Source organism: Arvicola amphibius, chromosome X, assembly GCF_903992535.2.
Source record: "Arvicola amphibius chromosome X, mArvAmp1.2, whole genome shotgun sequence".
Taxonomy (NCBI): domain Eukaryota; kingdom Metazoa; phylum Chordata; class Mammalia; order Rodentia; family Cricetidae; genus Arvicola; species Arvicola amphibius.
This window is the reverse complement of record NC_052065.1, coordinates 38,069,888-38,085,600: the sequence shown is the minus strand read 5'-3', so window position 1 is coordinate 38,085,600 and position 15,713 is coordinate 38,069,888. Positions and strand designations below refer to the sequence as shown.

The following is a 15,713-nucleotide window of genomic DNA, read 5'->3' as shown; positions in this document are numbered from 1 at the left end:
TTTCTTACTCAGCTCCATGTTAATAACTAAATTTACCAGCATTCCAGAAACACAGACCCATCTATACACACAAAAGAGACAGACAAAATTTTCTAATCAAACAGAATCAGGCCACTAGTGAGTGACACCTCACTATCTGCCCTGAATGAGAGAATATTGGGGTCTAGTCAAACCCCTTCCACATCCAAGACTGGGATGCCCACAGAACAAAATCAGATTATGATTCACTAGGAGGCCCCCATACGTGCTTGCTGCTTTTCTCAGTGCATCAGTTAACTCTGAAAAATCTGTAAAACTGAAGACAGACTCAGAGCATTGAATACCTCAAGGCATTTGCTTCCTCAGGCAGTCCCTCAGACTCAGTACTGGAGCTCTGAAGAGAAGTCCAGCTTTAGAATTTGGGTGAGTGGTCTTAATCTCACTAGGGTCTCTAGAAAATGTTAATCCCACCAGTCAAGAATAAGACCCCGAGCACAATTTTTGAGCTAAATTTGAAACAAAATTAACTGAAATGCTTTCCCAGATGATTCTAGGGTTCCCAGAAAATGGTGACAAGTCACATTTTGCAGCAGCTTACAAAGGCAAACCAACAAAGCTACATATTTACCACCAGATCCAGTCAGAAGCAAGCATAAATCGCAATGTATTTCCTGCCTATGAACCTCCCATCTCCATATGTTCAAGCACATCCAGGGCAGTTTGGTCAACAAAACTTTTTCAGGAAAATGGAAGCATGTGGCTTGTTATCTTTTTGAACAACAACCTCCAGCATCTCAGAAAATATCTGTCCTTGGGTCATGGGTATGTACAGGGTAGAGGCATGTTTGTTTATGGATCTCTTAGGCACAGGTATTAAAACATAACATTTTGGTCTCACAATACTTTTGCCTTGTTCCCTGTAAATAGTACTTTTATTGACAATATTGAGATGACTTTCATGGTTTTTATTGATGTGGGAATTTGGAAACAGAGCTGAGATGGAGGCTAGAAGATAGATAACTTTGCAAAAAAGTCAAAGCAGTCATGTTTCAGGGCCTGGAGGTCCTACTACCTACGCCTTTCCTGAAGCAATTCTGGAGACAGTAAGTGGTAGAGGAGATAGCTTTATTTAATTCTGGTTTGGGGAAATAGGGTAAAGAACACAAGCCTCACAGAAAGGCAGTCCTCATTTTTTGAATGGGAAAGTGATCTTAAGGGCTTTGAGAGGCAGTTGATGAAAATTTCTCATGTTTAAATAAGTTCATTGGTCCCTGGTGGAAGTTCCTTAAAGGATAGAGACTTGTTTGACTCACCGAAAGTTTTTCAGGCCTATTATCCTATTAACATATTAATAGCTAAAGAGGAGATCTCCATGAAGTTAGCACACTTTCTGAGGAAATATTCGTTTGCAAATGAAGAATGGTGATAAGTGATCTAAGAAGTAAGCAAGCCTGAGCCAGGTTTGTTTACTTTGCCTGTCAATATTTAGCTGAGGGAAACTGCTTGCTTCCAGATGAGACAACCCTTTTATAAACTTGTTGTTGTTGTTTGTTTTCTTGTGTTCTATAATTTTAATTTGCTCTGCTATAGTAAAAATACAAAATAGCCAAGTGTCAGAACAGGCATTGGGATTTTGGTCAGTATCAAATTCCCAATAACAATTCTTTCTGAAGATATTTTCTTTAAGTTGGAGCTATAGAGGCAGACAATCTCAACTGTAAAGGTATGGCAAACAACTAGGGAAGATTATATTTAGGATAAATTGACATTTCAAATCTCCACCTAGAACCAGAAAAACCTTAGATACAATTTCAGGCTGCCTAAAAAATGGCAAACATCCATTATATCAAATTTATACCCTAAATCAAGTCTAACCACTTGCCCTCAATAAACCAGTTAAAAGAGACATGCTAAAAGTGAAAAGAAAAAAATAAGATTAATTCAATATGGCCACACTGGGAGGAAAACAAAGAGATTCAGGACCCAGCAGTCTTGGGGTTCTGGAGTTTGATCAAAAAACTTTTTTTTTTTTTTTTTTTTTTTTTTTGGTTTTTCGAGACAGGGTTTCTCTGCAGCTTTTTTAGAGCCTGTCCTGGAGCTAGGTCTGGTGGCGCACGCCTTTAATTAAAAAAACTTTTGAATAGAAAAGTTTGAATAGAAGACCAAGTATATACACATTCTAGTAGTCCTTGTTAGGTGTGGTCTCACTTATTATTCCCCTATCATTGGACTTTAGCCTTAACCTGTAAGGTGGCATGACAAGTTGTTAGAACTGTGTAAAATCTAAAATCTCTCTCAGGGACACAAAGTGTGCCCTCTGACTGTTTTATTTTCCTTCTCACAGAATGATAGTCCTGGAGAAGTTCCATATCTTTGGGTTCCATTGTTTTGATAGTTTGATAATCAGATTAAGAGATTCAGGTGTCTCTTTAGAATATCTTCATTTCTTCCAAGTCTGTTATATTCAGACTGAGCACACCTGGCAAAAAGAAGACACCATTTTACAAAACAATAAGAGATTTCTGCTTGGGAAAAAATGGCAAGGAGAAGCTCCCTGCATACTGCAATGACATTGGTTTAGGTTTCAAGACAACTAAAGAGATCACTGGGGTATCTACACAAAAAGGAAATGTCCCTTCACTGGTAATATTACCATTTAAAGGTGGAACATTTACAGTAACTATGATGATGCTTCAGAGGACTATTGTTATCCAGGGAACTATCTCCACTATATTTGAAAGTAAAATAGATTAGAGAAATGCCACAGAAATATGTCTGTACACCTGTACCCCTACTTCAGGGATGTGCATATGGGTGATATCCTCACCATGGTTGAGCACAGGCACCTGAGCAAAACATGGTACTTCAATGTGCTGATGATGCAAAACCACAGCTCTCATGAGATTTTATTCTGGAGCTAGTTCATGTGATCATGGCCAAGAAGTACAGGCTTATGTTGCCCCAAATTACATATTCCAATGGAAAATAGTGTCATGAAGTTTTATAGCTTTGCAGAACAAATAAATTCCCAAATCAAGGCATGTTTAAAATACATTGATGGGTGCAACTGAAAAGCAGATACAGAAATATAAAGGAAGATTTTCTATATACCACAGGTGTAATTTGATGACATTCTTAGCTTTTGCATTTCTGGAAGCTAGTAGTCTGCTAAGTTAAAAGATTCCAAAATATTTTCATTAGTCATAAGATTCAGACATATATAGGAAATGTATGGCTATTCAAAGGGCTAATTTAGGGACCTGCAACATTCAAAACTATCCACAGTACAGTAGTTCTAATCTGTCAGTCAGTCTACACACATAGCTTCTTTCTAGGAATTCTCTTTCTCAGAGATCACCAGAGCTTTCGGTACCAGGAAACAGAGAAGTTCTGAGAGGATGCCAGCTGACTCACAAGACAGAAAAACGTTGCTAAAAACAACAATAACAGATGCCTCAAATTACACACATTTCTTCTCTATTAGTGTATATTACTCAGAAAAGTGAGACCTGGGAACCAAAGGTTAATTATGAGAGACTAGGAGTTAGACTTCCAAGTAGGCAGATAGTTAGAGAGGTTGCAGTTAGGTAATAAAGGCAGCAAACTTCCAACATGATTAACATCATCCTCACCCTCATGACCTGAGACAAAAGTCTGACATCTTAAAACACAGGTCTTGTAGGCTTTTGCCATCCTACCAGCAGGCTCCCTGGTTCAACAAATTTTTTGGTTCAATTCAACAAATTCAACTCCATGTCAGGACATGTTAAACAACAGCTGTAGGCCAATCAATCATCCTATCTTTCTTAAAACTTGTCAGCCCTCAAGTAGGGGAGGAAAACTCTTCAGAAAAGGAACTTGCAGAGAAGGGACTGGATTTTTTTTTAGCTTCTCCAGTTCCCTACTCCCATCTGCATGCTTAGCAGGGGGTCTTTTTTTCTGTGCTTCTGCTGCCTGTCATTGTTTTTTTCAACTTTAATAAATGTCATTTCTCGGTTGCAGGCTCTGCCTGTTGTTGTGTGGTGTGTTGGTTTTTCCAGTGTTCCCTGTAGGTCTGAAGATTTTTCTGCCTTTTAATTCTTTAAATGGCAGAGAAAATGAACCCAATCAAGACCCTCTATAATGTCTCAATTAAAACGGGGAGGTCAATCTTCAATGGTTTCTAAGGTGGCTAATAGCTTTCTCCTGTCTAAATCTAAACAGTTTGATGGAAATGTTCACAGTGAAATAATTAAGAGAAAGACAGTATCATTCACAAAAGGTAAATTTAGTTTTATAATCTATGTTCATTAGAATATTAAGCTCAATATTTAGGTTTATAGATAAAATGTTCTTATGAGACTATATAAATACATATGAGTTTTAAAAATATTTGGGAGGTGTTATGATAGAAAATGAATAATATATGAATTCATAGAATATGAATAAAATGCTGTTAGAAATTTTGTTCACTTTTGGTTACAAATAGCATAAGATAGTTTAAATATCAAACCTTTTGCTGATTGCTTTTTTTTCTTTTCTGCTATTTTTTTAAAATGAGTCCCTTCTTTGCCTCATCATTTCTTCAATTTTTTCATTTCTGTTCAAATAGTTATATTTCCTTGGAATGTAGAGTCTCAGATTTTTAAAGTTTTTTATATTACAACTAACTTGTAATAGAATAATGCTACTTCAGATGGTCAGGATATTGATTTCAACTATATATCATACAATAACAAACTTTCATACCTATATAAGAAGGAATAATAAAAGCTCGATTTTCTATCTGACACATTCCTCCCCTTCATTGAATTCTTTTTGCTCAGAGATATTTATATCTTTTGAAATAGTCACAATTGCCTTTACCAAAATTTGTAAATTTAAATTTAACTGTGAATCTTAAAAATGTTTTATTTTATTTAAATTTAAATGTGTTATTAAAAACACATAATTCTGATATTCTGAGATAAACCACAAGTTAGGAAGAAAGAATAAGAAGAATGCTAATCCCAAAGTTGTAAGGGAAAGACCACTGACTCAATTCACCATGGCCAAATTAATTAAAGCAAGCAATTAATTAAAATCAGCTTTTTTAAAAGTTGTGTACATGAGTTGTTTTCTCCTAAAGGCAGGGTTCAAGAGATCATTAATGAACATTGGGATGATAAGGGATTTTATAGCTTAATGGTACAGGTTTTCCAAATGGGGGCTTGGTGGACAAATAGGCAGGGTTAAGAAACATATATATATATATATATATATATATATAAACAAAGTGGTTACAACACGGTATTTAATTCAACAAAAGGTTATAATAACCTTTTCAAACCTAGGGAGGCTTATAAGATGGTCATAACAACTTTTTGAAACAAAGATATGGTTGCTGCTTCCTGGAACAGGTATTATAGAACCATTTGCAGTTAAGGTTACAAGTGGGGAATATCCCAATCTTTGAGAAACAGAGGTTTAATCGTAAACAGGAATGAACCTAGTTTGTCTTCATGATACAATGGCTTTCAAGCCTAAGATGGAGGCAGACAAGTTCATTAAAAGAAAGAAGCAACATCACAAATATTAACATGAAGCAAAAGCTTTCCAGTTCACTGCACAGTGGGCAAGTGGCTATGGCCTGAATGAAAAGGAAAGAAATTTCGTTTTTTGTTTACCAACTTAAGCTTCTATTTATATACTTTATTGGGCATTTATTGGTACTGATAGTCTGTTGAAAATGACAAGTTAGAAAGAAAGCCATATACTTGCATAGCCGGTCATTATACATAATCAATGGAACACATTTATTGGTGTGATGAAATAAACATATTCTTTTTCTGAGACTTAAGCTTCCTCTTAAATTGAAGATATGCTTCAGCAACTATTATGAAATTTCTTGTAATATGTAGGGAGATTTTGGGAAATTTTCCTAAGCATAATGGCACCATGGGTAATTCAATGATGAGAGGTGTTGATTTATTCTAGTAGAATGTTAGCTGTAAGGTACCCATCTTAGTAAGGATTTCTATTGCTGTGAAGAGACACCATGACCAGAGCAACTCTTATAAAGAAAAATATTTAACTGGGGCTGGTTTATATTTTTACAGATTTAATCCATTACCTTCATGGCAGGACATGGTCACATGCAGGCAGACATGTTGCAGTAAAAGGAGCTATAGGTTCTATATTATGATCTGCAAGCAGTAGGAGCAACTGTGTGTCACACTGGGTATAGGCTGAGCATAGGAGATCTCAAAACCCACCCCCACAGTGACACGGTTCCTCCCACAAAGTCAAACCTACTTTAAGAATGTCATACCTCCTAATAGCACTACTCCCTAAGGGGGGTCAATTTCTTTCAAACCATCACAACCATCTTAAAAAAATTCCTTTGGTCAAGAGAAAAGGAAACTTTTGCATGGGTGGAAATTTAACAATTCATTTGGACTGAATCAATTACATAGCTAAGGAACTGCCTCTAGGATGATGTGCTAGCCTTGAGGCCTGCTAGAGAACTGTGTAGTGGGAAGCGGCAGGCTGTGTCCCGCCACCCGGCTAGCTTTACCCAAAATAATTACACGGAAACTGTATTTTTTTAAACACTGCCTGGCCCATAGTTTTAGCCTCTTATTGGTTAATTCTCTCATCTTTCTTTAACCCATATTTAGTAATCTGGGTAGCACCACGAGGTGTGGCTTACCAGGAGAGATCTTAACCTGAGTCCATCTCGGAGAGGAGCAATAAAAGAAGCATAGACAGATAACTCTCCTCCATCAGAACTGGACAGAAAAACTAGTCCTTTAATGAAATACTGTTCTGTTCCTTTCTAGTGTCCCATGCTTAACTTAGCTTATCAGGCCACAACAATGAAGTTTTCTAAGTCTGCCCACTTTTAAAAATTACTCAGAATGGGAAACTTCTCTTTTCCATCTGTCTCTTTTTAAAAAATGCTTTCCTTAAAACTTGTGTTTCCCCAACATATTTGGCTTCCTTATTATTCTTCTTCTAAAGCATCACTTCCCACTATTTGTTTGTTTGTTGTCCATGTGCGGATGTCCATGTCAGCTTAAATGGAATACCCATTTTTATTATCTTCTTCATTATCCTTCTTTGGGCAACTGTGGATGTTTACAGTTTGACTGCCCTGAAGTCTCTTTTAAATTCTAGAAAAAGGGTTCTTGAACTTCTATTTGAGTCTATTCTTAAGCTATGCTATTAATTTTTTTAAGCTATGATCCACAAGAGGAACATTGATTTCCCCTGCATCAGCAAAAAGTGACAAATGCCAGGGGTTACAGGGTGATATTTCAAGAACAGCTAGGAGTAAATAACTAGAGAACAACAGGACAATGTTGTTGTAGATTATTAGTTTAACTATATACAGATGTGTTGGATTTGTTTGCGTTTCAGAATAATTGTTTAACTATGGAAAGATGTGTCAACTTTGCTTATATTGCATTTGTTTAATTGTGTAAAGAGGTGTTGCTGTTTCACCTTGCCTGTCTAAGGCACCTGAATAGTATAATAAAAAGCTGAATGGCCAATAGCTAGACAGTAGAGGGATTGTTGAAGGAAGGGATGCTTGTTTGTCCCGGCCACCCAGCTAGCTTAGATCCAAAATAATGACACAGAAACTATATTAATTAAATCACTGCTTGGCCCATTAGCTCTAGCTTTTTATTGGTTAACTCTTACATATTAATTTAACCCATTACTATTAGTTTGTATATCACGACAAGGTCAACCCATGCATAAATTTTGCTTTCTTTGACCTCTGTCCCACTAAATATGCCATTTAATTTGCCCAGAATGTCATCTCCACTTTGCAGTCCTAAACATCTGCCTCACTCATTAAAAACATTCCCAGGGTTATTGATCCTAATTATACAATGTAACTTCATTCTATGCACCTTCTTTAAAAAAAAAAAAAAAAACACTCTAAAAGCTAAAGCACTTAATGGGAATGACTAATAATTGCTTTATAAATTTTTTTTATACATGTACCTAATTTCCTTCGGTTCTTCCCCTTTGCATTAAACCAAACATCTGACTTAAGGAAACTTGCCTTTTATTTGCTTAAGATTTCACTGCACTCAAAAAAAAAATGTTCAGCATTTAGCAGATGAACAATGAATTTATTGGTGAATAAAATTAATAGCTGACCTTGTTAAACTACAACTCTTCATGCTTTGGATTTTATATTTTTCAAAAGCGAATATTATAAAGGCAATTTACCATTGAAAAGTATTTTGAAATCCTTGAACAGAGAAAACTCTTCAACAATTGCATGAAATACAGCTGCAGTTGTAATGATTTTTGGATGCCACTCTCCTACAAATCTGCCATCTAGCAACAAAAGAAATGGCCATTTGAAAAAAAGTGGTTAACAAAGTGCTGTGCAAGGTTGAAGTGTTACCTCTTCCACCCTACATCATATTGTGGATGTCCATATCCTGATATTAGAAAAATAATTTTGAGGAAATTTTACCTAAGTTAAAACTTTTGGAAAAAAATCAGATTCTATTCCAAAAAGACTTAACTATGGTCCTTCTTAGAATGACTATTTATTTTCCCAATTTGCCAGGTAAAATTAAAATAATTCTTCCAAATAAATTCTGCCATATTAATTAGTTTTAGTATATAGACATTTAACCCCATAAAAGCCTGTAAATCTTATGGACATGAATTTCAATAAATTTAATTCTTATCCAATGATGATTAAAAATACTGAGTAAGAGAAATTATATTATAATAAAAATTGATTATTAAAAATTTTACAAAAGTCCTTTAGGAAATTAGTATAAATAATTGATAAAACATATGTTGCAAGTTATTTGAAAAATGACTGACTTCTGTCTCTTAAAACAGGATTTAATAAACTATAATGCATCTATATACTGTGTATTTAATACAATATAAATGAATAAAAATGATTTTGCATCACTTAAATTATCAAATTACTACTTTTTGTCTGTACTATTCCTTTTACATCTTTTCTTTTTCAGATCTCAGTTTACTTTTTCAATTTCTCAAAAAAAAATCTGGAATCTTAATTTTTAATTTATGTTATTTCTAAATAGTATCATCTTTAAGCATTTTAATAAAAAATTACATCAACAGATGGTAGTTATATAGATTAACACAGAACAAACTGGTGTCATTAATTTTAGTAAATGTAGGATGAATAAAATAAAATAATTATACATCTATATTTTAAAAATACCTCAATTTGTAATTAAATGTATAATTTTTACTTTGTTAGTTATTTTGTCTGCACTAAAGAATATCTTTTCTAAAATTAAGTATCTGTCTCTTTGCTATGCTATACTAGTTATCCAGAACAGTGTCCAAGTGACAGTACATGGTCATTATGTAATTTTTAAACAAACAACAAGAAAAAAATTATAATACCTACTTTTATTAAGAGCACATCAATTTATTTTAAATAAGAATGTGTAATTTACCCTTATCTCGAGTTGCCCAACAACTCCCTGGATTCTGTCTCCACCTCAGACCCTCCCCAAAAAGCCATCTCAGGTCATGACTGGTCCTGCTCTTGGACCCTGCTCCCAACCCTAGCAGACTTCAGCCGGAACCACTGACTGACCTGCTTGATGATAAAACTACACTACAAATTTGTACAGCCTCTTTGAAAATCAATATAGTGGTTTCTCAGAAAATAAGGAATTGATCTACCTCAACATCCAGCTATATAACCCCTGGGCATGTACCCAAAGAACATTTCACCAATGCCACAAGGACAGTTGTACAACTATGTTCATAACAGCTTTATTTGTAATAGACAGAAATTGGAAACAACCTAAATGTCCCTCAACCAAAGAATGGACAAAGAAAATGTGGTACATTTACACAACAGGGCATTACTCAGCTGTTAAAAACAATGGCATTAGGAAATTTGCTGGCAATTAGATGGAAGTAACATCATCCTGAGTGATGTAATTCAGAACCAGAAAGAAAAATATGGTTGCTTACCAGGAGAGATCTTAACCTGCTTCTGTCTTGGAGAGGAGAAGCATGGCGACGGCTTATGGCGACTGCCTGAAGCATCTGCCTCACTGCCTTCTACCCAGCATTCTGTTCTGTTTACTCTGCCTACATAATTTTCTGTCCTATTAAAGGGCCGAGGCAGTTTCTTTATTAACCAATGAAATTAACACATAGACACTCCTCCATCAGAGGTATATAGTTCGATTTTTTTATTTCACACAGAATACAATTAAAAGATTTCCTTGAGTCATAGAAAAGTCTATATTCTTTTAATTATGTTTTAAATTAACACTGATTGGCCAGTAGCTAGGCAGGAAGTATAGGCGAAACAACCAGACAGGAAGTAGAGGCAGGTCAATGAGGACAGGAGAATTCTGGGAAAAGGGAAGCTCCCTCCGCAATCCTGCCCATACCTGTAAGAAGAAGGTGTGACCTGCCCTGCTGAAAATGGTACTGAGCCATGTGGCTAACATATACTAGAATACTGGGCTTATGTAAATTATGAGTTAATAAGAAGCCTGAGCTAATGGGACAATCAGTTTTATCATTAATATAGACCTCTGTGTGGTTTCCTTGGGGCTAAATGGCTGTGGGACCTGGTACGAGAACAGAAACAAGGCAGGACAGACACCCCAACAACAAGCAGGCCCTCATGTTACACCACCACTTCCAGTTTACACACCTTAGTTGATGCTTTTTGGATTCACCTGAGCTTACAGGTTCCTTCCCCTACCACTATATCTACTACTTGTTACCATGTCATCAACCTTGGTAGAGATAGGGCCACATAAATACATACATATATAGGTGCATGCATAATACATACATATAGACATATATATATGTGTATGTATGTATATGCTATACATATGAGAAATTGAGGTAATGTGAATTTCATCAAAGCATTTTGGAATAATAGAAAAGAGTTCAGAAAAAAACTCCATCTCACAATTTGACAAACACCGTGTATCAGTACAAGAACTATTGTAAAATTATATACTTCTTCACTGACTATAGCAAATAGTAATAGTAGCATAGACATTGACAAACTGAATTGACTTCATATTTGCACATGGTTTGGATAGGAAAAAGACTTAGGAATTATCTTACTTTCCATTTGCTTGCAAATCATCTTTCAGAAAAAGAAACACTAATACAAAGAACTCTAAATGTTTTCAAGCTTTTTGTTGTTTGAAAAGCTGATCTTAATATTACAATATCAGAAAGTTTAGTTAGCAAATGTTCTAAAATTAGAAACATATATAGACTGTTTCCATGACCCCTAAACAAGGATGGAATTCACAGTTACAAAAATGTCCCTAACATTAGCTACTATCATGACACAATATACACATTTATTTATCTATCTATCTATCATCTATCTATCTATCTATCTATCTATCTATCTATCTATTTGTTTGTTTTGTGCTTTCAAGACAGTGCTTCTCTGTAGCTTTTGGAGTCTGTCCTGGAATTAGTTCTTATAGACCAGGCTGGCCTCTAACTCAGAGATCCACCTGACTCTGCCTCCCAAGTCCTGAGATTAAAGGTGTCCAGCACCACTGCCAGCAACATTTATTTATTTAATTGTAACAATATGTTGTTTACCTTAAATATACATCACACAATTTATTTTTAAATGAAGCAAGCATGCACATAGTAAAATGAAATAGAACTGTTATTCATATTTGTAAAAATAAAGCTCTGGCTGAACTTGTTGGTACTAACACCCTAAAAGCAAAAGCAGGTTGATATCAATGAATTACAGGCTAGCTATATGCTGAATGACATGAGCCAAGGATACTGTCTTATTTTTCTATTGCTATAACAAAACACTATGACAGAAAACTTGAAGGAGAAAGGGCATTCTTACTTGAAGGAGAAAGGGCATTCTTTCTTTTTTTTTCCTTTTTTGATTAATTTTTGTTGAGCTCTACATTTTTCTCTGCTCCCCTCCCTACCTCCACCCTCCCTCCTTCAACCCACCCACAAGGTCCCCATGCTACCAATTTACTCAGGAGATCTTGTCTTTTTCTACTTTTCATGTAGATTAGATCTATGTAACTCTCTCTTAGTGGAATCTAAATGCCCCTCGACTGAAGAATGGATAAAAAAATGTGCTACATTTACACAATGGAGTACTACACAGCAGAAAAAATAACGAAATCGTGAATTTTGCAGGAAAATGGATGGAGCTAGAAAACATTATTTTGAGTGAGGTAACCCAGACACAGAAAGACAATTATCACATGTACTCACTCATAGGTGGTTATTAAACATAAAGCAAAGAAAACCAGCCTTCAAACCACAATACCAGAGAACTTAGGCAACGAGAAAGGGCATTATTTTATATTAGAGCATATAGTTGCAATGAAGAGATGTCAGGACAGGTACTTAAGGCAGAAATCTAGAGGCAGGTACTGATGCAAAAGACATGAAAGAACACTGTCTACTGGCTTACTCCCCAAAGCATTATCAGCCTGCTTTCTTATACATCCTAGGACCACCAACAATAGGAATTACAAAAATAATAAATAAGTCCCAATCACTAATTTTGAAAATGTACCACAAGCTTGCCCACTGGCCAACTTGTGAGATTATTTTCTCAGCTGACATTCTATCTTCACAAATGACTCAAGCTTGTGTCAAGTTGGCATAAAACTAGTAAAAACAGCTATATTGTGAGTCCCTGTCTCTAAAAAAATGTGTCATGTACAGTGAATAAAAGAGTCAAGAGATTTCTAAGACAATCATGTAATGAGAAATGAAGAACACACGTAAAAGTTATGCACACACATTCACACACACACACACACACTTTAAATCAGTCCTTTTAGCTTTTCTGTCTGCAAATTGTTATAGCATATGAGTGGTTGTGGTAAATAAATAAAGTTAAGTATAAAGTTTCTAACTAACTGTCTGCAAATAAGATCACTGACTTGTGACTTCAGTACTGTGTTTCCTCAGCTTGTTCCTCACCTGTATTTTATTAACTGTGTGACATTAGTGAAACAACTTCATCCAACTTACCTCATTTTTAAGCTAGAAATTGTGACAGTAACATTTTCCTCAAAGAGTCATTCTAAAATTTAAATGCATTAGTATTTGTAAAACATTTATAATATTGCTTGTCATGTATTTATTGCCATGAAAGTCTGTGTAAAATAAAAATAAAAGACTGCAAAATTTGTTTGAAAATTTTCTTTTCTGAATAAAACTTTAGATAATGCTGAGTCTAAAACCATAATTCTTGAGAGAATTGAAAAAATAATCTCAAGATTTAGTTTTCCTTATTCATTGCATTAATTGGCTATTATGAAACATTAAAGGATAATGTCTGTATAATACTCAAGTGGGGGACTGAAATAATGTTGTTGCACTAAAGATATATACTCTTAGTATTATTTTTACAAGAAAAATAAATCTGATTAAATTGTCACAAAGCATAAATTAATGTAATTTAAATTAATGAGGTTAGCTAAAATGTTTTAATTTAGCAAGACCTGACACATTATTTCGAGTTGCACATGAAATTAAAACACCCAGGATTCATTTGTTTGGAAAGTGTGTGTTTCTGTATGTGTGTGTGTGTGTGTGTGCGCGCGCGCGTGCGCGTGTGCGTGTGCGTGTGTTGCCAAGGTCCTATTTAGAACATCAAAGAAAACTTTGATAATTATTAGCTATGTGGTTTCAGTAGAACCATTACAAATCCCTAAAGCTCTTTCCTCATAAGGTAAATGAAGTTGACAGTTCTAGAGAGTATTCATACATGAGCCCAAATTCTTCACAAAACAATTATAAATATAACACGGTTTCATAAACAGCAGAGTTTTATGGACAGAAATTATATATTTTGGTTTGAGTCTCTCTGGCAGTACCAGAAGGGATAAGTTTTGGGAAATAGTTGATTCATTTGACAAATTAACTATGGGAAAAAAAAGAAAAGTATGAAGGGAGTTTAATGCTAGGAAGGATAAATAGTTAAGTATTGTTTCCTGCAGACAAATAGCCTCCATGTCTGAATCTTCTGAATAAGTGCATATAGAATGTGTATTGGGTGTTTTTGTGTGTCTACATGACACAATAGAGTCATCAGAGGAAGAGGTATCAGCTAAGGAAACGACTCCTTGTGATTCAATTATAAGGCATTTTCTCATTTAGTGATCAATGGGGAGGGCCGAGCCCATGATCAGTGGTTCCATCCTTATAGTTTTGCTTCTAGACCTCTAAACTCCATGATTAGAACCTGATAACGAGACATATTCTTTTACTACTTCGATTTGATGACTGCCATGCATTCAATATCACTCTTGGTTACATATGATACTGTGCTCAAAACAAACCAAATAACAACCCTAAAACAAAACAAAACAATAACAAACATTGGGACTGCCAGCAAACTAAAATCAACTTGAAGGATGGAAGCACAAAGTCTATTTTGCCTTCCTTTGGAACCTCAGAGTGTGAACAATGTTTTCCAGCATAGTGGTAGATGAGTTAATTAATAAGCTAAAATTGTTCAGTGGTGCACAACTATAATCCCATTATTTGTGAGGTAGAGGCAGAAGGATCAGTGTGGTTCATTGGCCAGTCAACCTAATGTAATTTTTTTTCCAAGTTCATTTTTGTATCTGTGGCTCTTTGCAAGAGGCTTTATAGTTCTTCATTCAACTCCTTCCCTCCTTCTCTCTCTCATATCTTAATATTATTATTTGTTACTTAAGAGATAAAAGTATTTTGTTGTGCCCAGCATGTTTGAAATGTGTGTACATAGTGGAAAGCTTAAATTGAGCTAATTAGTGAATCTATTTTCTCACCCCATTTTTTGGCATAAGGAATGTAAATAAAACCCATCTTCAGCCACTTTCAAATACACAATACATGGCTAACTATAGTCACAGTAGTATACAATAGACCTTTTGAACGCATTTTACTGGTTGTTTGAAAATTTTTCTCTTCTGAATAATGTCTTCCTATTTCCTCCAATGATAGTGTTCAAATTTGTGATATTTCACGTGTAAGTACAACCATGCAGCATTTATCTTTCTGTACCTGACTTATTCAACATAAATAACATAAAAGTTCATTTGTATTATTGCCAATGACAGAAATTTCCTTTTTTAAAAAGTATTTCTTTAATTTTTATTTTTAATGTGTGTTTATATGTGTGCTTGTGCATTTGTACACATATAGGAGTGCCTGTGAAAGGCCAAAGAAGGATGTCAATTTCCTGGAGCTCATTACAAGAAGTAGGCTATACAGCATGGGAGTTCTGTAGAAGTAGTGTGCTCTGTTATCAGCTGAGGCATATCTCCAGCCCGATTTTTCTATTTTTTTCCTTTTTTTCATTATTATTATTATTACAAATTTTCACTTCTTCCCCTCCTCCCAATTTCCCTCCCCCTCCACCCAGTCTACCTCCCCCTCCCTTTACCTCTCCAGTCCAAAGAGCAGTCAGGGTTCCCTGAAATGTGGGAAGTCCAAGGTCCTCCCCACTCAATCCAGGTCTAGGAAGGTCAGGATCCAAACAGAGTAGGTTCCCACAAAGCCAGTACATGCAGTAGAATCAAAACCCAGTACCATTGCCCTTGGCTTCTCAGTCAACCCTCCTTGTCAGCCATGATCAGAGAGTCCGTTTTGATCACATGCTCCATCAGTCCCAGTCCAGCTGGCCTTGGTGAATTCCCATTAGATCACAACCATCGTCACAGTAGGTGGGCACACCCCTCACGGCCCTGACTTCCTTGCTCATGTTC

The 15,713-nt window shown here is 35.5% G+C and overlaps 1 pseudogene; it reads left to right on the top strand.

The window, feature by feature from the left end:
* The first annotated feature begins 2,324 nt into the window (after positions 1-2,324).
* LOC119804209 overlaps positions 2,325-15,713 on the top strand; it is a 101,815-nt pseudogene continuing 88,426 nt past the window's right edge.